At 59.4% G+C, this 24543-nt stretch overlaps 3 non-coding genes across 3 annotated transcripts; all 3 read left to right on the top strand.

Moving 5' to 3' along the window:
* Window positions 1-853: 853 nt before the first annotated feature.
* Window positions 854-927, top strand: TRNAN-GUU (transfer RNA asparagine (anticodon GUU)). Its single transcript has one exon. It is a non-coding gene; the product is annotated as a tRNA-Asn (tRNA).
* Window positions 928-18317: 17390 nt separating this feature from the next.
* TRNAN-GUU (transfer RNA asparagine (anticodon GUU)) lies at window positions 18318-18391 on the top strand. Its single transcript has one exon. It is a non-coding gene; the product is annotated as a tRNA-Asn (tRNA).
* A 1228-nt stretch (window positions 18392-19619) lies between these two features.
* Window positions 19620-19691, top strand: TRNAH-GUG (transfer RNA histidin (anticodon GUG)). Its single transcript has one exon. It is a non-coding gene; the product is annotated as a tRNA-His (tRNA).
* The last annotated feature ends 4852 nt before the right edge of the window (window positions 19692-24543 follow it).

The following is a 24543-nucleotide window of genomic DNA, read 5'->3' as shown; positions in this document are numbered from 1 at the left end:
CTGAGATGGCCCCGGCTCTAGTCACGACACGCTGCCAGGAGGACACAACCAGTCCAGCTTCATAGCTCCTAACAGCTTGGCAAAAACACCCTCCTGCATTAAATTCAGCTGCAGCTCTCAGAAGTGTGCCTCTGCGGGACAAAACTGCCCGTCTTTCCATGTCAAGCCAAGAGGGCTCACACATTGCTGCGCTCATAGAGCAGCTGGCTCCCTGGGAGGGGAGTCTGTCCTCTGCCAGGGTCAGTCGATGCCCACGCAGAGAGGAAACCACTGTGTGCCTCACTCAAATGCCTGCTCTGAAGCAACCCCTGCGCCAAGCTCTTCTTATTCCGGAAGTCTCTGAGAAACGGTCCGGAGGGCGCTGACAGGGTCCGATGGTGCTGGGGCTCACAGGAAGCCTAGACACCACTCAGCACCTATGGGCAGTGGACCCCAGGTGCTCAGGGCCCATCCAGGAGAGGAGCCTCCAGCTGCTGGCACCACTGCTACACCTTGCTCTGGGCAGGGGTGGCCAGAGGGAGCGGAGCAAATCCCTTGCCCTGAGTCCACCTCAGCCAGGTCAGCAGTGCTGTGCGCGTGGCTACTGTCCTGCCTCCAGCACCAGGAGCAGAGCAGGCGGGCGGGCACGGGAGAGAGCTGCACCCACCAGCTCTCTCTTGACGCACAGCGTGTGGGAAAGCGATGCTGGAAGAGACTGAGAAAAGGCCTCTCCTCAAGCCGCCTCCACCGCGTGGTGCGTGCACGTGCCCTCCAAGGACATGGCCCAAGATCAGGGGCATTGCCAGTCCCTCAGCACCGAGGTGTGTCATGGCACAGACGGGCGCATCACTGAGACAGCCCTTGGTCGGGGGGGGTCTCTGTGGCGCAATGGGCGAGCGCGCTCGGCTGTTAACCGAGAGGCTGGTGGTTCGAGCCCACCCAGGGACGGCCTCCTTTTGGCGGCACACGTAGGCTTGCCGGCAGGGACCCGCTGCCGTGGAAAGTCCCTGAGCAGAAAATCACAGCTGGGCACAAATCACAGCAGCCTGAGACAACAAAGCCCGACAGCACGGGCTTCAAACCCACCTCTCCAAGAAACCGGAGCCAAAATCCAGCTCCTTGCACCACTCACCTATACCCACCAGACTGCAACACTCCTGTCCTGGTGCATGGGTTGGGCTGGGGGAAGTCTGGATTGCCTCTCGCCAGGGGACCGATGCCCCTTCCGGCTGTCCTTGCAGCACAGTGCGAAACGTGAGCACGCTCTTGCTGCAGGTGGCAGCCAGCAGTGGGAGCGGGCTGCTTTCCGAGGGCAGGCAAGCAGGCTGCGAGGGACATAGCAAGGCCAGTGAGGCAGGGACCTCCCTGGCAGGGCACAGGCCCTCAGCACCCGAGCAAGAAGGGAGAGCTGGTTGAGTGTCAGGAACGAGGGCCAGGCACAGAGCAGTGGTTGCCAGCCAAGTCCAAAGTGCTGAGACGGGTCTGAGGCCAAGCTCTGGAGCCCGGTCAGCCAGGGAAGGGCAGGGTCAGCGAGGTGCATGGCGGCCAGGGCCGGGCATGGCTGCAACGTAGCTCAGGCGAGGAGCAGCTCCCTTCTGCTGAGCCACCTCCGCCACCCAGCGCAGCACTCCTGCAGATGCAACCTCTCGCCAGGACCTCGCCCAGCAGCAGGAGCAGAGCAAGTGGGGAAAGGACCGTCGCTCTTTGTGGAGGTGCGCCCACAGGCTCACACTGCACCCCAGGGTGCGTGGTGGAAGGGACACTTGAGCAGAAAGAGCCAGGGCTGGGCACGGAGCAGTTCCTATCCCCTGTGCTATGCACCTGCCTTCCCCCCTACACCACCCTCTGTCCAGCTGGCTACGCGGGGCCGCTCTTTGCAGAGTTGTCCTTTCCTCATCGCCAGCCCCTGGACATGCCCCGTAACTTCCTTCAGTCCAGTTCTTTGCCATCCCCAAGAACTGAGACTTCTGAAAAGGTGAATCTAGAGAGTGAGGGCTTGCGCTGTTCGGGTGCTGCTCTGCAAGGACACAGACTCGCATTTTCTGACTTCTCCCTGCTAGCCTGCCATCACCTGACAGCTCTGGCTGCTCCGCAGGAGGGCAGAAGGCAGGAGGGCAGGAGGCAGGAGGGAAGGCAATCCCTCCCTTTCCGAGGAGGAAAGGCAATCACATGGGCAGCTGTGATCGTATAGTGGTTAGTACTCTGCGTTGTGGCCGCAGCAACCTCGGTTGGAATCCGAGTCACAGCAATGGTTTTGCAAAGCCTGCCGGGTGAAAAGGAGAGTTGGAAAAGACACGGGAGGCACCTGCAAGGGTGGGCCAACGGGTTTGTTTCCAAAGATGCCATGGCCTAGGAAGCTCTTCTGTGCTCTCTGTTCCAAACATTCAGTGGGCTCGTGCCTAAAATGATTTCCTGGTTTCTAGTGATCGTGCAGTGTCTTCTGCTGGGGGGCTGCCGTGACAGCTACCCCTGCTTCTGGGAAAGCAGTCAAGCGTCTCCGTTCTCCAGGCCAAGCTTGAGAACTGAGAGACTCTGCCTGGAAAGTGCCCAGCTTTTCACCTTTCCTTTCCCTTGCCCTTGCTCTCCGTGTTGCAGTCAGGGCACTCTCAGCTCCACACACAAACTGCCTGCAGCCCCAGCCCACCCGCAACTGCCATCCCACGCCATAGAGACCCCCACACAAGTAGCTCTTCCCTGGGAGAAAGAAGTCGCTTTTTTTTTTCTTCAGGGGGAGCGTGTGACTTTTCTGAGGTTATGCCACCATGCTGGAAGTCTTAAGTCCTGTTCCGGCCAAGCTGTAAGCTGGCTGTGGGAAAGAAACCCTCCCTGGAAAGGCAGAGCTGCCTTTCTCCCTTGCCTGCTGCAGAGTGAGAGGCGCTGTGAGGCAGCAGCTTTTGCCTGCAGCTCCACCGCAGTGCTCGCGTGTAGAGAGCCAGGAGTGCTTCCTCCTGGCCTGGCTGCAGGGGGAAAGGCTGGCTAGGAAGGATCTGCCACAGTGAGGCTGGGCAGCTGGTGCTGGGAGAGTGTCCGCCTGGAGGGCAAATGCTGAAGAGCAAAGGAAAATGTTAGCATCTGCGCCCTGAGTGGGGTCTGGATCCTCTGCGGAAGAGAAGGGAGGAGAGCCCAGCTCTGCCTCCGGGGCCCCAAACCGAGTGCTATGCGGGCAGAGCCCAGGTCAAGCCTGGAACGGCCCCGAGCACTTCTGGTGTTCCAAGGTGTCTGTATTGGCAGGTCCCGGGATGTCTGGCTTGAGACAGATGTCACTGCTGGAAAGCTGCACCGCCCAAGGGAAGAGGAGGCACTGCATGATCAAAAGCCCATGCTCCAGGTGAGGCTTGAACGCACACCCTCAGCATCCCTCCGCTTAGCACTGCTGTATAAGTACTGTGCGCTGGCCCATTGCGCCACTGGAGCACGCTTGGAGAGGCGGACTGGAGCCCACGAGCAACCATTGTTGCCTGCGATCACCATGGCTCTTCAGCATTAACCGGGCACCTCAAGTGCTTTCCTCTTTGTCTCGTCCAGCAAGGAGCAGCCATTGCGTGCCAGGCTTGCAACATTCACCAGGGCACGGAGTGCCAGGGCAAAGTGCCCCTCGGCAGGGTTTAGCTGGCTAGAGGCAGGAAAAGGGAGGCCACAGGCGACCCAGGGCTGGGACAGTGCGGTCGCTGCTGTGGCAGCCCTGTGAGGCCATTGAGTGCATCAGAAAGCCCCTGTAGTGAAGACAGCCGGGGGAGGGGGCGAGGGGAGGCAGAAGAAGGACACCCGACTGCCACAGGGACCGTGAGTAAGGGCAGACCCAGAGCAGCCAAAGCCATGCTGGGCCAATGGGAGTGGAGGCTGGAGAGGGGCTAAGGCAGCCAAGAAGGACACGGAGAGCAGCAGCAGGGAACACTGGTCCCAAACCACATCTCGTGGGGGAGCCAACGGGCTTCTGGCTTTGCGCTCTGCTCCCGAGGGCATCTGGGCTCTGGCCTAACCCCTGCCTGGCTGTCAGAGTCCAGTAGTCTCTGCAGCAGCATCTTGTAGCTATTCCACACAGGGAGGGTCAAGAGGGACCTCACGGAGCTCTCAGAGCCAGACGAGACAGAAGGGTCACCGCACCAGAAAAGCCAGCGGGCAGTCCCCCAAAGCAGCAGAACGTCGCCCTTCCAACTCCCCACTGTTCTTCTCTTCCCCCCAGTTCTTCTCTTTTAAACTGACAAGCACTTTTCTGGAAATCAGGGTCAGCACCACTTCATGAGTTGCATGGCCAGGGAAAGCTGCCAACTAAGCGCACAGGCAGGGCAAAACAGTACTGGCTGAGTACTCAGCTTCTGGACCTCCGTGGTAATTTGTTGGTCCCTGCAGCAGCAAGGCGGTCCAAAGCCTTTGCCTCTTTACTACGCCGAATGTCTGCCAGTGAAGCAGGTGCTTAGTAAGAGGCAGCTCTTGCAGGGAGAGTGCAGTGTTTGGAGCATCAGGCGTTACTGGGACAAGGAAGACGACCGAAGAAGAGGCTTCTCCCAGCAACAGACCGAAAGGACACCGCCATCACCCGCTCCTCTGGAAGGATCCACAAAGCCCCTTCCTGTGTTTGATGAAGGGCAGGGAAACGCTGTGTTCCCGGGTCAGAGGAGGCGCATGGACAGGCTTCAAGGAGCCCAGGATTTGAAAAAGGCTGACAGGGCTGTCAAGTAGCCGTGAGCTGACTGCAGTTTACAAGAAGCTACTAGGTGCTGCTTTGAAAACCTAATTCAAGAAAGCGCTAAAAAAACCCCACAAACCCCAACCTCAGCCATGCGGCAAGAGAGGAGGAAGGTCTAAATGAGGCATGTCCACCTCCAGGCAGCAGGCAGGAGGTGGGTGGTGGGGACACCGTGCGCCCACCAGGACATGAGCACAGCCCTGGGGGGGCTGCCACAAGGAGCAGCCAAGGGCCGACGGAGGCCCAGGGACAAACATGGCCCATCCCAGGTTTGCCTGGCTGGAGAGCACTGCAGCTGCAGAGAAAAGCCAGGCATCTGCACTCCCAGGTTGCCGCACCGCTCTACCCCACAGCAGCTCCTCCTCTGCCCTTAGCCTTTCCCCATACAATCCGGAGAAGGGCTCCAGCCCCTATAGCACCCCTGGGGCTGTGGGCCCATCAGGTGTACGTGTGTCCTGGCCACCATGCTGTGTGAGGGGGTGTGTCCGCTGTGCAGCGTCTCTGTGCGTGTGGAGAGCGTGAGCATGTGTGCGGATGCGTGTGCAGTGTCAGGGATGTGTTGGGCTGGTGCATGTGCACTCTGGCGGTGCAGTCCTGGCTGTGCGTGAGGGTCTTGGGGAGTGAGAGGTGTGAGCTCTGAGCGTGTCCTAGGGAGGGTAATGAAGGAAAGAAGGGGCGCACGTGTGTGCGTGCGTGTGTGTGTGTGTGCACACGCGCTGTCCTTAGAATGAGTGAGGCAGTGGTTTGCTTGCACCCCCGCTCTGTGGCACGCGTGTCTCTATGCTGCGGTCTGTGTACGGGCGTTATTCTGTTACGGTGCTACAAAAACTGTGGAGGAGCACATGGAGGGGGTTTAACAGCTCTTCTGTTCATCTGTCCTGCAGCACTGTCCTTTGTGAGGCACAGGCTGGTTACTCCAGCCGTGAACACGCACCCGCCACTTTTTTTTCCTTTGGCCCTTGTAGGTGGATTTTATCATCCCCTTTGCTAAGAGCTCCATGGCCGCAATGGAGACAACGCTGACAGCAGCCGAGGGAGCTCCCACGCTGACAGGCCTCCACTTGGCCCTGGAGCTGCAGTGCCTTGGGATTGGTCGCTCTTCAGGCCCAGGCAGGCTTCCGCAGCTAGCAAGATGGCTCAAGACCACGCTTCTAGACTTTCCAGCAATGTTCACATGGCTTCTGCGCAGCCAGCAAGTCCTGGTATCTCTCCCTTTGATCCCGCAGAGCCATCTGCTGCCCAGTGCTAGGGCATTAAAAAGGGCATTAACCGTTTGGTTTTAGGCACAGGGAGAAGGGCGCGGAAACGCTGCAGGCCTAGGGCAGGGCGGTTCTTCTGGGGTCTGCTTCTGCTGGCATCTCTATGCTTTCTGGAACGGGACAGGGGCCCTAGTGTCCAAGGCAAGGACATGACAAGGTGCCACGTGCCGGTAATCAGCCTGCGGAGGAGTCAGGCGGGGATGGGACTTTGCACCAAGCCGGCCTCGATCCCCACAGGGCAAGGTGTCCGGGTGTGGAGCCTTGGGGAGACAAGGATGGAGCGTGCGGTTTGAAAAGGGAGAGCCAAAACGCTGGAGGAATCCTTTCATCGTCGGCAGCCACAACTTTCTGGTCCCACAGGGAAAGCCCACCGCTGAGTGCCCAGCCCCTGCCCCTGGGCTGGAAGGGTGCCTGCTCCCAGGCCACAGCCTCCAAAGCCTGTTGCTCTCCCACGAGGGGTGCCAGGGAAAGCCCGGACCCCCTTCCCCTCCCCTCCCCTTGGGTGCTCCTGGGTGTGGAGGGAAGGCCAGTGCAGGGGAAGGGGAAACAGCACCCCCAGCTGGAGAAATTTACCAGAGGAAGTGCTTCTCTTGGGAATTCCGCTGCCGATTCAGCTCTACCCTCTGCTTCCACTCTTCCCGACGCACTTGGTAAGTCTCCAAGAGTTGCAGGGTGTGGCTTGCTCGTACAGAAAGCTGCCTGCAAGAGCAGGGAAAGTTCCCTCTCCCCTTCTGGCTGAGGCCCTCCTGCCTCTCCCCTCGACCAGCCCCTGCACGCACGCTCCCGCTGGTGGTACCCACAGCCTTCAAGTGGCAATGCAGCTTGGGGCTGCCTGGCACCAGGGTCCAGCCCAGGTCATTGCCATGCCAGGAGAAATCAGGGGACGCCATACCCAGCCCCATGGCTCCCAAGATGGGCTTCCTCACACCTCGGACAGGTGCTGCCACTCCAGTTTTCCAGGCCGGGGCTGGGCCTGGCGCGCACTTACTCTTTGCGCAGCCGCGGCAGCCTCTCTGGCTTCCTCCTCTTCTCCTCAGCTCGGGGCAGGAAGGCAGCAGCGCTCTCCTCTTTCCCAAGCCACGGCACTGGTGAGTGTGGCTGAACCTCGGGCAGCGTTTCCTGATGCCGCCAAGCCTGCATTGGGGCCAGAGGACAAATTTGAGGCTGCTTCTGACCTCCCTCAGGCGCTCTCACCTCTCAGCCCTGGAGAAGCCAGCAACTGCGGGGCCTGTGCGTCCTCCCGCACACTTGCTCTGCTCTGGCCTCAGAAACCCCCATGCCAAGCACTGCCGCAGGCAGGGACCCTGGCCGGGATTCACCACCGTTGCTTGCTGGCTCCATTCTCTCTTGCTGACATCGCTCGTGACAGGGTGAATGAGGGCAAGGAATGACCGTTTTTCAGCGCTGCAACCGTGAAATCAAACGCTCCAGTGGGGTTCCACCAGTCAGACCCCAGCACGGAACCACTGAACGGGGTCGGTTGGAGGGGACCTCTGGAGAGCTCTCGTCCAAGGCCCCGCTCCAAGCGGGGCCAGTTAGAGCAGGCTGCCCGGGCTGTGTCCACCTGAGGGTTGAATAACTCCAAGGGTAGAAGTCCCACAGCCTCTCTGGGCCCTGTTCCAAACTTTGACCACCCTCATGGTGGAAACGCGCCTCCCAACAGCTAGCCGGAATCTGCCTTTTTGCAACTCTACGTCTTGTGCCTCTCACCCTGTCACTGTGCGCCTCTGAGAAGAGCTGGCTAAGTTACCTCTAGCCTTTCCCCCGGGTAGCTGCAGACAGCAAGGCGGTGGACCCTTGAGCCTTCTCTTCTAGGGCTGAACAAACACAGTCCTCTCCACCTCTCCCTTGGACACCAGGTTCTCCAGCCCGCTGGCCAGCTTGGGAGCCTCCGCTGGATTTGCTCCAGCATTCCAGAGCCTCTCTTGCATGGTCGAGCCCCACCCTGGACCTAGGGCTGGCTCCAGGTGAGGTCTCCCAAGGGCTGAAGAGAGAGGACTCGTGGTGTCCTTCACTCGGCTGGCTACACTCTTGCAAGCACAGCCCCGCCTGTGGTTGGCCTTCTTCCCCGCAAGTTCAAGGGAGGGGGCGACCTAGCCATGCCCCCACCACAGCACATTGCTGCTCCTCCCCTTTGGCTTTTTGCAGCAGCTTCTCCCTGCCAGGCATGGGCAGGCAAGCTTGAAAGACCATGGCCACCTGGCCTGCTCTTTGGGGGGCAGCAGTACCACTCGGACTTGGAGACCTCCACGACTCCGCTCCTCGGCTTACCTGTTCTGCCCTGTTTGGCTGCCTGCAAACAGGAATTGCAGTCCGAGGTCTGGCTTGACGAGGTTCTTGCTGCTTGCTGTCCTCGTCCACCTCAGAGGAGCTCTCCCGAACTGTTTGCAGCAGGCTGAAAACACACAAGCCGGGTGAGGTTATCGGAGTCCCGGATGAGACCGGTCTCCATCTTGTGCTCACAAGCAGCGGTGTGCCAGCCTCTGCAGCACAAGACAGTGCTGCTGGAGCATTTGGTGTATTTGAGCCCTTGTGATCCCGTCAAGAGTGAGGGAAGAACGCCTCCAGCTGTAGCACTCACATGAGGCCCTACAGGCCCTAAGGAAAGCTCTGGATGCCCAGGTGTGGGCCCTCTCTGGATGGCACGAGGAGAAAACCAGTGCCATTTGCCACGCCCGGAGCCTGCAGAGCCCGCTAGCCGCCTCCTGCTAGGGGCACTAAAGGCCGTGAGGTGGTCAGAAAGACTCTGTTTTGGGGTGAAATGGGAAAAGGGGAGGCTTCTAGTGAATTGAATCCAACCTAAAAACCAGGGAAAACGGACACCGCTCTCTGTTGGTGGGGGAGGATGGTCTGACTTTCACGGTCCTCTGGGAAGTGCTCTCATCTACGCTGCAACCAAATGAGGTCCCTTGAAATGTCTAGCAAAGCAGAACAGCTTTGCTGCAACTTCTCAGCTGCTGCAACACCTCTTGCATCGACATCAGTCGTTGTGACACGAGTTGACAACCTTTCAGAGTTCATACCGACGGCGTGTGCGACGGAAACAACTCCTTCCCAGAATGCCAAAAGCACACGGTCACCGGCATGCTTTGCTCCAAGAGCCTCACCTGGCAGCTGGCTTGTTTCCCCGGGTTTTCCATTCTTTCCCTCCCTTCGAGCTGGCCCCAGATAGCGTGGGCGGAGAAAGCCTTTCTCGAGAAAGGAGGCGCTCAGCAGGAGGACTCCCTGGAAGTAGGAAGGGCGGAGACTCCTCAGCAGGCATCTCTGTGAGCGTTTGAACAAGAAGGACAGGCAGCTGTGCTCCAGCTTTGGATCAAAGAGCCCGATTGCCTCGGAGCTCTGCTCCCGAGCAGGTCTTAGGCCCTTGCTGACACAGAATCCTGTCCAGCTCTTCACTTCTGCAGGGCACCCGTCTGCCCTGGAGTACTGTGGCTGTTCTCCTGCTTTCTCTAGCCCATAGGCTTAAAAAGCGGGGCTTGGCTGGGAGGTGCTGGTGACCTCATGGTACCCTCTCCTTTGGGGCGGCTGCGGGCTGGAGGGCATAGTGCCACACGAGAAGGGGAACAGATTCCTGCACATCTATAAGGCGCTCACATGCACAGACTTGCTCTTCTGGCGCATCCAGCCCAAAGACACGCTTAGGGAGATGCACAGCACAAGGCCTGCAATTACCAGCCTCCACAAGGAAGCCACGTTTTGGCACAGCTTCGCAGCCTGTCGCCACTCATCTCCACGTGGTCTTCCTCCCCACATTCCAGCGTGCTGCTTCCCTGGGAAAGGTAGACCCCCTCCGCCACTGGCAGCTCAAGGCAGGATTTTGATCCCGCGCAGAGCGCGGAGGGATCTTCCTAAATTCCTAAATGCCGCTGCACAGACAGACTCCTGCAACTAAGGAGCAGCTTGCAAGACACACCAGGGCATGGAGTCCCAGGGCCAAGTGCCCCTCAGCAGTGGCAGCTGCTGCAGTTGGTGCTGCAGGACTGCCCGGAGAGCCCCTTCCAGGAGGAGTCCCCTGAGATCTGCCGTGATGAGTAAACAGAGGCACAAGAGAAGCAGCCTACTCCGCCGGGCATCGCCTTTTCAGCTTGGCTCCAGCCCCGTGCTGCGGAGGCCAAAAGGAAAACAAACACACCTCTCTCACCAGTCAGCTGTGACATTACCTTTTCCCTCAGTCTGCTTGTTACGCGCTCTGTCCTTTGCCTCCCGGCCTTTGGCGGCCTTCCGAGACCCTCTGGGGGAAGAGGCTGGTCTCACAGGCAACATCTCAGTCTCCGTCCTGGAAACAAGAAAGGCACCAGAGAGAAGCTTGACACCAGAGGCTCGCAGAAACCTGCGACAGGCTTGCCGTCAATCTAGGAAGACCAAGTCATGCAAAGACTTGTTGGCCGCCCTTCAGATGTCACACTGACAGAGTGTACGGAAGAAGCAACCCCTTCAAAGAACTCCAGGAGCACAAGGGCACCCTCAGCCCTTTTCTCCAAGAGCCTCACCTGGCCGACGACTTGCTTCCTTTGCTCTTCCGCCCCTTCTGCTTTTTACGGCCGGCGCCAGATAACGCGGGTGGCACAGGCCTTTCTTGAGAGAGGAGGCACGCAACGGGAGCACTCCCTGGAAGTAGGAAAGGAGAAGGCTCTTCAGCAAGCGTCTTTGTGAGCACTTGGGACAGGCAGATGTGCTCCAGCATCGGATCAAACAGGCTGATCCCCTTGGAGCCACGCTCTCCAAGAAGTCTTGCTCCCTAGGACGTCCTTGGCACACGTTAGCAGCCTGTTGACAGTCATCTCCAGGCAATCTTTCTCCCCACATTCACGTGCCCGGGATCCGTCAGAGAGGTAGACCACCCCCCCTCCCCTCCCCTCCAGCATAGACACCTCGCCGCCAAATGTCCTAAAGTGAAAGAGGAGCTTGCGCTATCCACCAGGGCGCAGCGCCCCGGGGCAAAACTGCCCTTCAGCGGCACCAGCTGCATTTGTTGCTGTTGGGCCACCCTGAGACCTCCTGCCATCCAGAGTCACTTGAGATTTGCTGCGAGGGGTAAATAGAGGCACAAAGAGGCAGTCTACTCTCCCAGGCACGGCATCTCGACCACGGCTCCAACCACCTACTGCTGAGGACAAAGGGAACACACGCACGCATGCACACTCCCTTCTCGCTCACAAGTCAGCTGTGACATGACCTGTTCTGTCCATCTGCCCTTCTTCTTCAGTGCACTTCAGGGATCCCTGGGAGGGAGATTCCGCCTCTTGTTTTTCAGCCGGAAGCGTCAAATCAAATCTGGAAAGGAGAAGAGGCCAGCTTGCAGAAAAGGCACCACGCTCCCTTTGCCGCTCGCATTCACAGTCCGTTGCCAGAGAGCTTTGAGAAGGCCTGCCAAGGCCATAGCTTTCCAAAGCAGAGTACGCAGCATCCTTGAGAACTCTCATTCTGAGGAACCGGAGAGGCACAGGCCAGACCTCCGCGGCGTGTGCGCACACGAGAGGCCCCACCAGTCTGGGCCAGGGCTTCCCTATCCTAACGCGGAGAAAGTGTACTCCAGGCCTCCTTGCTGCCCCTGGAGACCATCTCGCCTCCCCTCCTCCTATTCACCAAGCAGGAGCTGAGACCTACTCCACAAACGTACTGTGGCAACACGAAGACACTGCCGGGACCCATGCGAAAAGCCACACTTCCTCTTCCTGAAACCACCAGGGGTCTCGTCCCTGGGGCCTGAAACAGAGACAGAGGTACGTGAGAGCGTTCCGGCGACATGACTGCCTTTTGCTCCTAGAGGCAGCAAATCTTTCTTGTGCTCAGGGCAGATGCTGCCACCGGGACACCCTGAAACAAAGTTTCCTCTCCAAATGCTAGCCCTCAACTAGGAAAGCAGAAGATGCACAGCTCAGAGCTGAGAATGAGGGACCTCACTGCCAGGTGTTTCGCAAGGGCAAGAGTCAAGACAGTCAACGAGGACGCTCCTTCTCTGTTAGTGGAGAAGTCAGGCACAGGAGAAGGCATTCGATTAGCCAGGGTCTCTGCGGGCCAGGTTTTGCCGGTTGGCTTGCTATGAGCCCTCCTGGAAAGAGAACACCTGGCTCGGACCTGGTGTTAGCCTCACAGGCTCTCCAAGGATTTGGGTGGTTGCATCCATAGCGTGGAAGAGGAGCGAGAGAGACCCAGCCCTTGCTTTGCCTTTGCCCAGTGGGTAAGAACCGGGAGTGCCACACGAGAGAGCTGGGGAAGGGCATTGGGCTGGGATGAGGAGACAGGCTGGGACAGGGTGACCATCCCAAGCAGAGCGTGAACGCAGGCCTGGGGCAGAAAAGAGCCGTTCATGGCAGTGGGACGCCAGGGACACTGGGAAGGGCTGGTCAGTGCAGACGGCCCAGCACTCAACCATGGCTTTCTGCGAGGCGAAGTGCCACAGATACCTGCCTGCGTTGTAGACTCTTTCCCCAGAAACTGCCTGCTTTTGAGCCCGTAAAAGCCTCGCCATTATCATTTCTAGCACAGAGAGTGGGATGCTGGGCCAGCCAGAGCCTTGGCCTAACGCGGGGCAGCTCGTCCTACGTTCGCCTCTGTCGCCCAGACCACTGCGTACGGGAGAAGGACGCTAGAGAGAGTTGGCGTGGCTGGAGACCGTGGCTGCCCCGCTGGCCGGGAAGGTCCTGGCAGGCCAACAGAGATCGGTTCAGTCGTCCTTTGACAGCTGTCCAGAAGAAGTAGGCGTAGCACGGGGAAGTGCTCGACTTACCCCGAGCAGAGCTGCTAGCAGCTTTCCAGTGCCATCCACGGTGAGGAGGAAGTCATCGTAAAATCTCATGGTCACTTCCTGGTCTCGTACGGAGAGAATGCCAATGGCCTTGAAGACAAAGTCCACGGTCTGTCTTTTTGAGATGGCCCGAAAGAACGCCATCACGGTCTCCTGTATGCAGCACTGCACCGTTGTAAAAGGCATGTGGGCGCACACGGGTAGATCCTCGTACCTCAGAGGGACGATTCTTACGTCACCTAGACAGCAGCAAAGGAGGAACAAAGGCACCTCTGCAGCAGGGCAGCGGGCTCCAATCACAAGGCGACAACACTTTCTGGCAAGACAGCGCTGCCTCAGAGCAGGCTCTTGAATCCTCTGCTACAGCGCCTAGGAGCGGTTTATGGAGTCCCTTCCGGGAAGAGTCAGAGCAGCCTGCAAACTGAGGTGCTCAGGGGGCAGCAGTGATTTTGCCAGTGCAGGAATAAAAAAGGGAAACTAACCATTTGGTAGGACCACTTTACCGGAGGGCAGGACAAGTAGGGCAGACGGGTGCAGGTCCCATGAGAAAGTGCGCGGTGCCAGGCCATTGTGACTGTGCCCGCAGTCAGTGCCCTCGGGCTAAGCCTATGCCATGTCAGTAGACGCAAGGAAGAAGCAAAGTGCAAGGACGGCACAGCAGCCCACAGGGTTCTTCTACCCCCCACCCCGACCCCCACCCCCACCCCCACCGCCTCGTAGTCAGCAAATGTCTCCGCTTTTGGGGCCAGCGTCCTATCCCTCCCACGCACCCGGCTGAAGGCATATTACCAGGAAAGGACACCCAGGGAGCCTTTCTGAGCAGTTGCTCCTGGCTGGCCTCTGCAGCTTGAACAAGCTGAAGTTGTTCTCAGGCCAGCCGGAGGCATTCAGTCATGTCTTCAGAGCAGTTTGCATGCGCCTCAAGCTCGGCGCAAGGGCAGGCAAAGGTTTTAACGTGTCTTCTTACCAGGAACATCTTCTTGAGCGCACCTGGCCTGGTATTCCTTGGCAACAACCTCCGATATACGGAACATGGGTCTCCGAACAATCGAAAGCTCACCGTTCACGGAGCACTCGTAGTGTTTAAGGACATAGAATATCCCCACTCCTAATACCTTGACACCCTGAGAGCAGCAGCGGGAGAGAAGGAGCAAGCATAAGCAGCCTGGAGACGAAAAACTGACCGAGGGCTTGCCCGAGCGTGGGGATGCTGCCCTGGGCCCTGCCCACCCCTAGCATGCAAAGGGCAAGATGGGGCACTAGGGAAAGCACACACTCCAGACCTTTCTTTCCTCTTGCTCCTCGGCTCGCCCCCCCCCAAATCTCTTTGGGAAAGCAACAGCAGAGCCAACATTCCTCCCCTACCTACACTCGGAGGGGTTTCCAACGGCAGGGACCAACCCTGGAACAGGGGCCAGGCTTTGGTTTTTCCATGCTGGCACTGGAGAAGGGAGAAGGCCCAGAAAGTGCCCAGCACTCTCTTCTGCTTTATCGGGACTTCCGTTGTTGCCGCCGGTGCCAGAGAAGCTGCTCTGTGGCACATTTGTCCAGGACAGTGTCCTGCGGGGGCGCGCTTTCTCTTTTCAGGGGAGGGAAGCGACGGCACTCCGTGGCACAGGGGTGCCAGGACAAGGCAAACCGTCAGCGTTTCAGGAGGGGAGGACCGAGCCACAAGACCCACCTTGTTCTCTGCCAAGTGCTCTAGAATGTATTCAGAGACGCTGTCCCAAATGGTAACAATCGCTGGAAAGCAAGGGAAAAATCCAAGTCAGCAAGCGCACAACCATTCAGCACCCTGCTCACCAAGGAGGTGACCGGTGCAGGTGAGACGAAACATACCGCCACCCCAATTCCAAACACGCAAGGTGCTCCACGTGGCGGGAGCTGCAGAGCTGAGCTGCGAGGACACCTCTGCCCACTTCTAAGCGAGGCTCCTGTCCTTTCAGGTGGGCATGCCTGAAAGGCATACCCGCCCGCTCGGGAAACGGGGACTAGATTTCCACACCAGTGAGAGGACGGTGCCGTGCCCACAGGAGTCGCCCAGGCTCAGGGCAGCCCCAGGTGTCTCCCCTGCAGGAGTCCCGGCTGCCAAACTCACCGCTGGGCCACCAAGGGACGTGCAGACTGGTCTCTCGTGGCACCCGCTAGCCCTGTCCAGCCCTGCCCCACAGAGCCCAGCCTTTCCATAGCTCTTCTCCTAGCTGATATGCTCTACAGCAGTCAGGAAATACCTCCTGCAAGCCTTACCGTAGCGGCTGAGATTCCTGAGCGTTGGAAACACGTCTGGCCACAGGTTCTCCATCTTTGCGCCCCCTCACGCTCAATGAGGCCCTGTAGCAGGAGGGTGAGGAGGAAACTTCTCCTCCTCGGCACTTCCACAGGCAGGCTCCAGCAGTGTTGCGTGGCCTGCCTTCGCCCTCTCGTTGCGCTGCAAAGCAGCTCCTCCAGAGAAGAGCGGTGGCGAGAGCAGCCCCAGCAGCTGGGCTTGCCCAGGCCTCGCAGGGAAGGGCAGGGAGGGGTCGGGGGCCCCGTGGCGGGAGGGGAGCTGTGGCTGTGATGCGGCATGTCCCACTGTGACCACCCCCCCAGCCCGCGTCACCAAGAGGCTGCCAGGCCTCCCGCGACACCCTCCCCCAGGCCCTGCCAGGCTTTGCCCACCTCAGCCAAGGGCAGCTGCGCTGGCTGTTTTGGGGTGCTGCCCCACCCCACGCCATGGCGCAGCGAGAGCCATGGCGGGGGCGGGGGTGGGGGCCTCACCAGTGTGGTGGTCCCAGATGGGGACGCTGCGCTACCATTGCTGGCCGCAGGGGCTGTGCTGAGCTCTGCCCTGAAGGAAGGAAGGAAGGGATAAAGGAAGGAAGGAATAAAGAGGAGGGCTCTGGCGGCACTCTTCGGCCTCCGCAAAGCAAGGGCTTGTGCTGGTTAGGTATACCACAGCCTCTCTGGGCAACTGGTGCCAGCGTTCGATCAGGAAAACAGATTTTTCTTGTGCTTAAGGGAGATTTCTGGTATGTCAGTTTGTGCCCACTGCCTCGCCTCCTTTCACTGGGCACCACTGAGAAGAGTCTGGCTCCGTCTTCTTTACTCCCCCCATCACGTATTTAGACACACTGACAAGAGCCCCTCTGGGCCTTTGCGTCTCCCACCTAAACAATCCCAGCTCTCTCAGCCTCTGCTCGTGTGACGGATGCTTCAATCCCTCAAGCCTCTCCGAGGCCTTTTGCTGGACTCGCTCCAGCATGGCCATGTCTTTCTTGTACTGGGCCCAGCGCTTGTGGTACAGGTCTCTCGCTGGCACCTGCTGGACGGCTGCTTGACCCTCCCTCATCACAACTCTAGGTGGAACTAGAGCTCCAAGCACCCTGTGCTCAGGAATGGCTGACAAGAGCTCGCTGGAGCCTGTTAGAGCTTGCGAGAGGTCACAGCCTCCTTTGGCTCAAACTGCTGCACCTGTGTGCTGCCTCGGTGAGCTGTGCTCTCAGCAACGGCTACTTCCTTTCCCCCCGGGCACTGTCCAAGAGTCCGCCAGGACCGTCTCCAAACCGTGCCAAAGGCCGTGCGAATGCAAAATCGGGTCTGGGAGCATTAAGCGCCACCCCTTGTGCACCAACATCTCGCTGCACTGAGGAACACCTGTGCCATGGCTGAGTGTGGGGGGCAGGTGGGCTTGTTTCCAGGGCTTTTTTCAAAGTGACCGGAGTTGTCCAGGACGTAACAGAACCAAGGGCTGGCTCAGGCTGCGACTATCAGCAGGGCCTAAGCACTGGTTGTTATTGCGAGTCCCCTGTGGCGTAGCAGCAGGACGCGACACCTGGGTGCTGTCAGGGCCCTGAGGGCCTCAGTGGCCCTGACCAGCAATGCTCCACACACCCTGCCCATGGGCCCAGGAGCCCATTTCAGCTCCTCCCTGGGCCTTCTGGCCCCGTCTGCACCAGGAAGCATGGGAAGGGTCTCTCATTGGCATGTGCAGAGCAAAGCTTCACTGCAGAGTCGCCTGCTCCTGCCTCTGTGGGACTGGGTAGTGCAGGGATCTTAGGACTGAAAGACAAGGCAGCTCCTGCGGCAGGTGAGTCACGTCCCGCAGACCCAGAGACCTTTTCTCTGTCACCCAGCGCCTCCCAGGAGCCCTAAGGAAAGGGTATTCTGCAAGGGGATTTGGCAGAAGACAGGGCTGCTCTGGAGCTGGCTGCACAGGCAAGCCCAGGATGGCTGTTGTTGCAACAGAGGAAACGCCCTGTTCCTCGTGCCTGCTCAGAGCTCCTGTGCGTCTGATAGGGTCCCCTTCCTTCCACGCTGCCCCCCCCCCCCAGGTGAAAGGCCTCGCTTGCTGTGGCAATAGGGTTAGCCCTAACCCTAACCCTTTCCCTGGCTGGGAATCGAACCCAGGCCGCGGCAGTGAGAGTGCCGAATCCTGACCACTAGACCACCAGGGAGGAGAGGCCCAGCCTGCCTGTGCACCCACCGGTGGGCACCAGCCCTGCCCTGCAGGGGACCAACCCCTCCAACCACAGCCCCCCACAGCCGGTCAGGAAGACAAATTGCCATGGCAGCCCGAGCCTTCCCAGGCAACTCTGCAGGCATTCCTCCTTCTTTCTGAGAACGAGGCCCTCAACCAGAGCCTCTGGGCAGCAGGCACCCTGCAGCGGGAAGGCCCAGGGAGTGCAAGGTGGCGGTCGGCGGGGAGGCTGGTCACCGCTGGACACAGGTTTGCGCCGTGAGCTATTGGCAGCGTGGTTGAGGCAAGGGGGCCCTGGGGGCCCTTTCTGCACGGTCTAATGCCCTTTTGTGCTACTGAGATGGCCCCGGCTCTAGTCACGACACGCTGCCAGGAGGACACAACCAGTCCAGCTTCATAGCTCCTAACAGCTTGGCAAAAACACCCTCCTGCATTAAATTCAGCTGCAGCTCTCAGAAGTGTGCCTCTGCGGGACAAAACTGCCCGTCTTTCCATGTCAAGCCAAGAGGGCTCACACATTGCTGCGCTCATAGAGCAGCTGGCTCCCTGGGAGGGGAGTCTGTCCTCTGCCAGGGTCAGTCGATGCCCACGCAGAGAGGAAACCACCGTGTGCCTCACTCAAATGCCTGCTCTGAAGCAACCCCTGCGCCAAGCTCTTCTTATTCCGGAAGTCTCTGAGAAACGGTCCGGAGGGCGCTGACAGGGTCCGATGGTGCTGGGGCTCACAGGAAGCCTAGACACCACTCAGCACCTATGGGCAGTGGACCCCAGGTGCTCAGGGCCCATCCAGGAGAGGAGCCTCCAGCTGCTGGCACCACTGCTACACCTTGCTCTGGGCAGGGGTGGCCAGAGGGAGCGGAGCAAATCCCTTGCCCTGAGTCCACCTCAGCCAGGTCAGCAGTGCTGTGCGCGTGGCTACTGTCCTGCCTCCAGCACCAGGAGCAGAGCAGGCGGGCGGGCACGGGAGAGAGCTGCACCCACCAGCTCTCTCTTGACGCACAGCGTGTGGGAAAGCGATGCTGGAAGAGACTGAGAAAAGGCCTCTCCTCAAGCCGCCTCCACCGCGTGGTGCGTGCACGTGCCCTCCAAGGACATGGCCCAAGATCAGGGGCATTGCCAGTCCCTCAGCACCGAGGTGTGTCATGGCACAGACGGGCGCATCACTGAGACAGCCCTTGGTCGGGGGGGGTCTCTGTGGCGCAATGGGTGAGCGCGCTCGGCTGTTAACCGAGAGGCTGGTGGTTCGAGCCCACCCAGGGACGGCCTCCTTTTGGCGGCACACGTAGGCTTGCCGGCAGGGACCCGCTGCCGTGGAAAGTCCCTGAGCAGAAAATCACAGCTGGGCACAAATCACAGCAGCCTGAGACAACAAAGCCCGACAGCACGGGCTTCAAACCCACCTCTCCAAGAAACCGGAGCCAAAATCCAGCTCCTTGCACCACTCACCTATACCCACCAGACTGCAACACTCCTGTCCTGGTGCATGGGTTGGGCTGGGGGAAGTCTGGATTGCCTCTCGCCAGGGGACCGATGCCCCTTCCGGCTGTCCTTGCAGCACAGTGCGAAACGTGAGCACGCTCTTGCTGCAGGTGGCAGCCAGCAGTGGGAGCGGGCTGCTTTCCGAGGGCAGGCAAGCAGGCTGCGAGGGACATAGCAAGGCCAGTGAGGCAGGGACCTCCCTGGCAGGGCACAGGCCCTCAGCACCCGAGCAAGAAGGGAGAGCTGGTTGAGTGTCAGGAACGAGGGCCAGGCACAGAGCAGTGGTTGCCAGCCAAGTCCAAAGTGCTGAGACGGGTCTGAGGCCAAGCTCTGGAGCCTGGTCAGCCAGGGAAGGGCAGGGTCAGCGAGGTGCATGGCGGCCAGGGCCGGGCATGGCTGCAACGTAGCTCAGGCGAGGAGCAGCTCCCTTCTGCTGAGCCACCTCCGCCACCCAGCGCAGCACTCCTGCAGCTGCGACCTCTCGCCAGGACCTCTCCCAGCAGCAGGAGCAGAGCAAGTGGGGAAAGGACCGTCGCTCTTTGTGGAGGTGCGCCCACAGGCTCACACTGCACCCCAGGGTGCGTGGTGGAAGGGACACTTGAGCAGAAAGAGCCAGGGCTGGGCACGGAGCAGTTCCTATCCCCTGTGCTATGCACCTGCCTTCCCCCCTACACCACCCTCTGTCCAGCTGGCTACGCGGGGCCGCTCTTTGCAGAGTTGTCCTTTCCTCATCGCCAGCCCCTGGACATGCCCCGTAACTTCCTTCAGTCCAGTTCTTTGCCATCCCCAAGAACTGAGACTTCTGAAAAGGTGAATCTAGAGAGTGAGGGCTTGCGCTGTTCGGGTGCTGCTCTGCAAGGACACAGACTCGCATTTTCTGACTTCTCCCTGCTAGCCTGCCGTCACCTGACAGCTCTGGCTGCTCCGCAGGAGGGCAGAAGGCAGGAGGGCAGGAGGCAGGAGGGAAGGCAATCCCTCCCTTTCCGAGGAGGAAAGGCAATCACATGGGCAGCTGTGATCGTATAGTGGTTAGTACTCTGCGTTGTGGCCGCAGCAACCTCGGTTCGAATCCGAGTCACAGCAATGGTTTTGCAAAGCCCACCGGGTGAAAAGGAGAGTTGGAAAAGACACGGGAGGCACCTGCAAGGGTGGGCCAACGGGTTTGTTTCCAAAGATGCCATGGCCTAGGAAGCTCTTCTGTGCTCTCTGTTCCAAACATTCAGTGGGCTCGTGCCTAAAATGATTTCCTGGTTTCTAGTGATCGTGCAGTGTCTTCTGCTGGGGGGCTGCCGTGACAGCTACCCCTGCTTCTGGGAAAGCAGTCAAGCGTCTCCGTTCTCCAGGCCAAGCTTGAGAACTGAGAGACTCTGCCTGGAAAGTGCCCAGCTTTTCACCTTTCCTTTCCCTTGCCCTTGCTCTCCGTGTTGCAGTCAGGGCACTCTCAGCTCCACACACAAACTGCCCTGCAGCCCCAGCCCACCCGCAACTGCCATCCCACGCCATAGAGACCCCCCACACAAGTAGCTCTTCCCTGGGAGAAAGAAGTCGCTTTTTTTTTTCTTCAGGGGGAGCGTGTGACTTTTCTGAGGTTATGCCACCATGCTGGAAGTCTTAAGTCCTGTTCCGGCCAAGCTGTAAGCTGGCTGTGGGAAAGAAACCCTCCCTGGAAAGGCAGAGCTGCCTTTCTCCCTTGCCTGCTGCAGAGTGAGAGGCGCTGTGAGGCAGCAGCTTTTGCCTGCAGCTCCACCGCAGTGCTCGCGTGTAGAGAGCCAGGAGTGCTTCCTCCTGGCCTGGCTGCAGGGGGAAAGGCTGGCTAGGAAGGATCTGCCACAGTGAGGCTGGGCAGCTGGTGCTGGGAGAGTGTCCGCCTGGAGGGCAAATGCTGAAGAGCAAAGGAAAATGTTAGCATCTGCGCCCTGAGTGGGGTCTGGATCCTCTGCGGAAGAGAAGGGAGGAGAGCCCAGCTCTGCCTCCGGGGCCCCAAACCGAGTGCTATGCGGGCAGAGCCCAGGTCAAGCCTGGAACGGCCCCGAGCGCTTCTGGTGTTCCAAGGTGTCTGTATTGGCAGGTCCCGGGATGTCTGGCTTGAGACAGATGTCACTGCTGGAAAGCTGCACCGCCCAAGGGAAGAGGAGGCACTGCATGATCAAAAGCCCATGCTCCAGGTGAGGCTTGAACGCACACCCTCAGCATCCCTCCGCTTAGCACTGCTGTATAAGTACTGTGCGCTGGCCCATTGCGCCACTGGAGCACGCTTGGAGAGGCGGACTGGAGCCCACGAGCAACCATTGTTGCCTGCGATCACCATGGCTCTTCAGCATTAACCGGGCACCTCAAGTGCTTTCCTCTTTGTCTCGTCCAGCAAGGAGCAGCCATTGCATGCCAGGCTTGCAACATTCACCAGGGCACGGAGTGCCAGGGCAAAGTGCCCCTCGGCAGGGTTTAGCTGGCTAGAGGCAGGAAAAGGGAGGCCACAGGCGACCCAGGGCTGGGACAGTGCGGTCGCTGCTGTGGCAGCCCTGTGAGGCCATTGAGTGCATCAGAAAGCCCCTGTAGTGAAGACAGCCGGGGGAGGGGGCGAGGGGAGGCAGAAGAAGGACACCCGACTGCCACAGGGACCGTGAGTAAGGGCAGACCCAGAGCAGCCAAAGCCATGCTGGGCCAATGGGAGTGGAGGCTGGAGAGGGGCTAAGGCAGCCAAGAAGGACACGGAGAGCAGCAGCAGGGAACACTGGTCCCAAACCACATCTCGTGGGGGAGCCAACGGGCTTCTGGCTTTGCGCTCTGCTCCCGAGGGCATCTGGGCTCTGGCCTAACCCCTGCCTGGCTGTCAGAGTCCAGTAGTCTCTGCAGCAGCATCTTGTAGCTATTCCACACAGGGAGGGTCAAGAGGGACCTCACGGAGCTCTCAGAGCCAGACGAGACAGAAGGGTCACCGCACCAGAAAAGCCAGCGGGCAGTCCCCCAAAGCAGCAGAACGTCGCCCTTCCAACTCCCCACTGTTCTTCTCTTCCCCCCAGTTCTTCTCTTTTAAACTGACAAGCACTTTTCTGGAAATCAGGGTCAGCACCACTTCATGAGTTGCATGGCCAGGGAAAGCTGCCAACTAAGCGCACAGGCAGGGCAAAACAGTACTGGCTGAGTACTCAGCTTCTGGACCTCCGTGGTAATTTGTTGGTCCCTGCAGCAGCAAGGCGGTCCAAAGCCTTTGCCTCTTTACTACGCCGAATGTCTGCCAGTGAAGCAGGTGCTTAGTAAGAGGCAGCTCTTGCAGGGAGAGTGCAGTGTTTGGAGCATCAGGCGTTACTGGGACAAGGAAGACGACCGAAGAAGAGGCTTCTCCCAGCAACAGACCGAAAGGACACCGCCATCACCCGCTCCTCTGGAAGGATCCACAAAGCCCCTTCCTGTGTTTGATGAAGGGCAGGGAAACGCTGTGTTCCCGGGTCAGAGGAGGCGCATGGACAGGCTTCAAGGAGCCCAGGATTTGAAAAAGGCTGACAGGGCTGTCAAGTAGCCGTGAGCTGACTGCAGTTTACAAGAAGCTACTAGGTGCTGCTTTGAAAACCTAATTCAAGAAAGCGCTAAAAAAACCCCACAAACCCCAACCTCAGCCATGCGGCAAGAGAGGAGGAAGGTCTAAATGAGGCACGTCCACCTCCAGGCAGCGGTCAGGAGGTGGGTGGTGGGGACACCGTGCGCCCACCAGGACATGAGCACAGCCCTGGGGGGGCCGCCACAAGGAGCAGCCAAGGGCCGACGGAGGCCCAGGGACAAACATGGCCCATCCCAGGTTTGCCTGGCTGGAGAGCACTGCAGCTGCAGAGAAAAGCCAGGCATCTGCACTCCCAGGTTGCCGCACCGCTCTACCCCACAGCAGCTCCTCCTCTGCCCTTAGCCTTTCCCCATACAATCCGGAGAAGGGCTCCAGCCCCTATAGCACCCCTGGGGCTGTGGGCCCATCAGGTGTACGTGTGTCCTGGCCACCAAGCTGTGTGAGGGGTGTGTCCGCTGTGCAGCGTCTCTGTGCGTGTGGAGAGCGTGAGCATGTGTGCGGATGCGTGTGCAGTGTCAGGGATGTGTTGGGCTGGTGCATGTGCACTCTGGCGGTGCAGTCCTGGCTGTGCGTGAGGGTCTTGGGGAGTGAGAGGTGTGAGCTCTGAGCGTGTCCTAGGGAGGGTAATGAAGGAAAGAAGGGGCGCACGTGTGTGCGTGCGTGTGTGTGTGTGTGCACACGCGCTGTCCTTAGAATGAGTGAGGCAGTGGTTTGCTTGCACCCCCGCTCTGTGGCACGCGTGTCTCTATGCTGTGGTCTGTGTACGGGCGTTATTCTGTTACGGTGCTACAAAAACTGTGGAGGAGCACATGGAGGGGGTTTAACAGCTCTTCTGTTCATCTGTCCTGCAGCACTGTCCTTTGTGAGGCACAGGCTGGTTACTCCAGCCGTGAACACGCACCCGCCACTTTTTTTTCCTTTGGCCCTTGTAGGTGGATTTTATCATCCCCTTTGCTAAGAGCTCCATGGCCGCAATGGAGACAACGCTGACAGCAGCCGAGGGAGCTCCCACGCTGACAGGCCTCCACTTGGCCCTGGAGCTGCAGTGCCTTGGGATTGGTCGCTCTTCAGGCCCAGGCAGGCTTCCGCAGCTAGCAAGATGGCTCAGGACCACGCTTCCAGACTTTCCAGCAATGTTCACATGTCTTCTGCGCAGCCAGCAAGTCCTGGTATCTCTCCCTTTGATCCCGCAGAGCCATCTGCTGCCCAGTGCTAGGGCATTAAAAAGGGCATTAACCGTTTGGTTTTAGGCACAGGGAGAAGGGCACGGAAACGCTGCAGGCCTAGGGCAGGGCGGTTCTTCTGGGGTCTGCTTCTGCTGGCATCTCTATGCTTTCTGGAACGGGACAGGGGCCCTAGTGTCCAAGGCAAGGACATGACAAGGTGCCACGTGCCGGTAATCAGCCTGCGGAGGAGTCAGGCGGGGGATGGGACTTTGCACCAAGCCGGCCTCGATCCACAGGGCAAGGTGTCTGGGAGTGCAGCCTGCCTCTTACCTAAGGGAGGCTGGAGGCCTTCTTGCAAGGCAGGAAGCCGACCAAGGGAAGCGCTTCCTTCCTCGAAGCTTCCTTCTTGCCCAGCTGAACAGCCTGCTCTCAGCAGTCCTCAGCAAGCCTGCTTCAGCAAAAGTGTGCGTATCTCCTCTACCGCGGAGCAGCACGGCTGAGCAGCCAGAGCTGCCAGGTGTCAGCTGTGACCCCCTCGCAAGCTCTAACAGGCTCCAGGAAGCTCTGTCAGCCATTCCTGAGCACAGGGTGCTCGGAGCTCTAGTTCCACCTAGAGTCGTGATGAGGGAGGGTCAAGCAGCCGTCCAGCAGGTGCCAGCGAGAGACCTGTACCACAAGCGCTGGGCCCAGTACAAGAAAGACATGGCCGTGCTGGAGCGAGTCCAGCAAAAGGCCTCGGAGAGGCTTGAGGGATTGAAGCATCCGTCACACGAGCAGAGGCTGAGAGTGCCCCTAGCAGGAGGCGGCTAGCGTGCTCTGCAGGCTCCGGGCGTGGCAAATGGCACTGGTTTTCTCCTCGTGCCATCCAGAGAGGGCCCACACCTGGGCATCCAGAGCTTTCCTTAGGGCCTCATGTGAGTGCTACAGCTGGAGGCGTTCTTCCCTCACTCTTGACGGGATCGCAAGGGCTCCAGTACACCAAATGCTCCAGCAGCACTGTCTTGTGCTGTGCAGAGGCTGGCACACCGCTGCTTGTGAGCACAAGATGGAGACCGGTCTCATCCGGGACTCCGATAACCTCACCCGGCTTGTGTGTTTTCAGCCTGCTGCAAACAGTTCGGGAGAGCTCCTCTGAGGTGGACGAGGACAGCAAGCAGCAAGAACCTCGTCAAGCCAGACCTCGGACTGCAATTCCTGTTTGCAGGCAGCCAAA

The sequence above is a fragment of the Struthio camelus genome, chromosome 10 (assembly GCF_040807025.1).
Source record: "Struthio camelus isolate bStrCam1 chromosome 10, bStrCam1.hap1, whole genome shotgun sequence".
In the NCBI taxonomy this organism is placed as follows: domain Eukaryota; kingdom Metazoa; phylum Chordata; class Aves; order Struthioniformes; family Struthionidae; genus Struthio; species Struthio camelus.
Note: the sequence above shows the minus strand (reverse complement) of the source record. Positions and strands in the feature narration are given on the sequence as shown.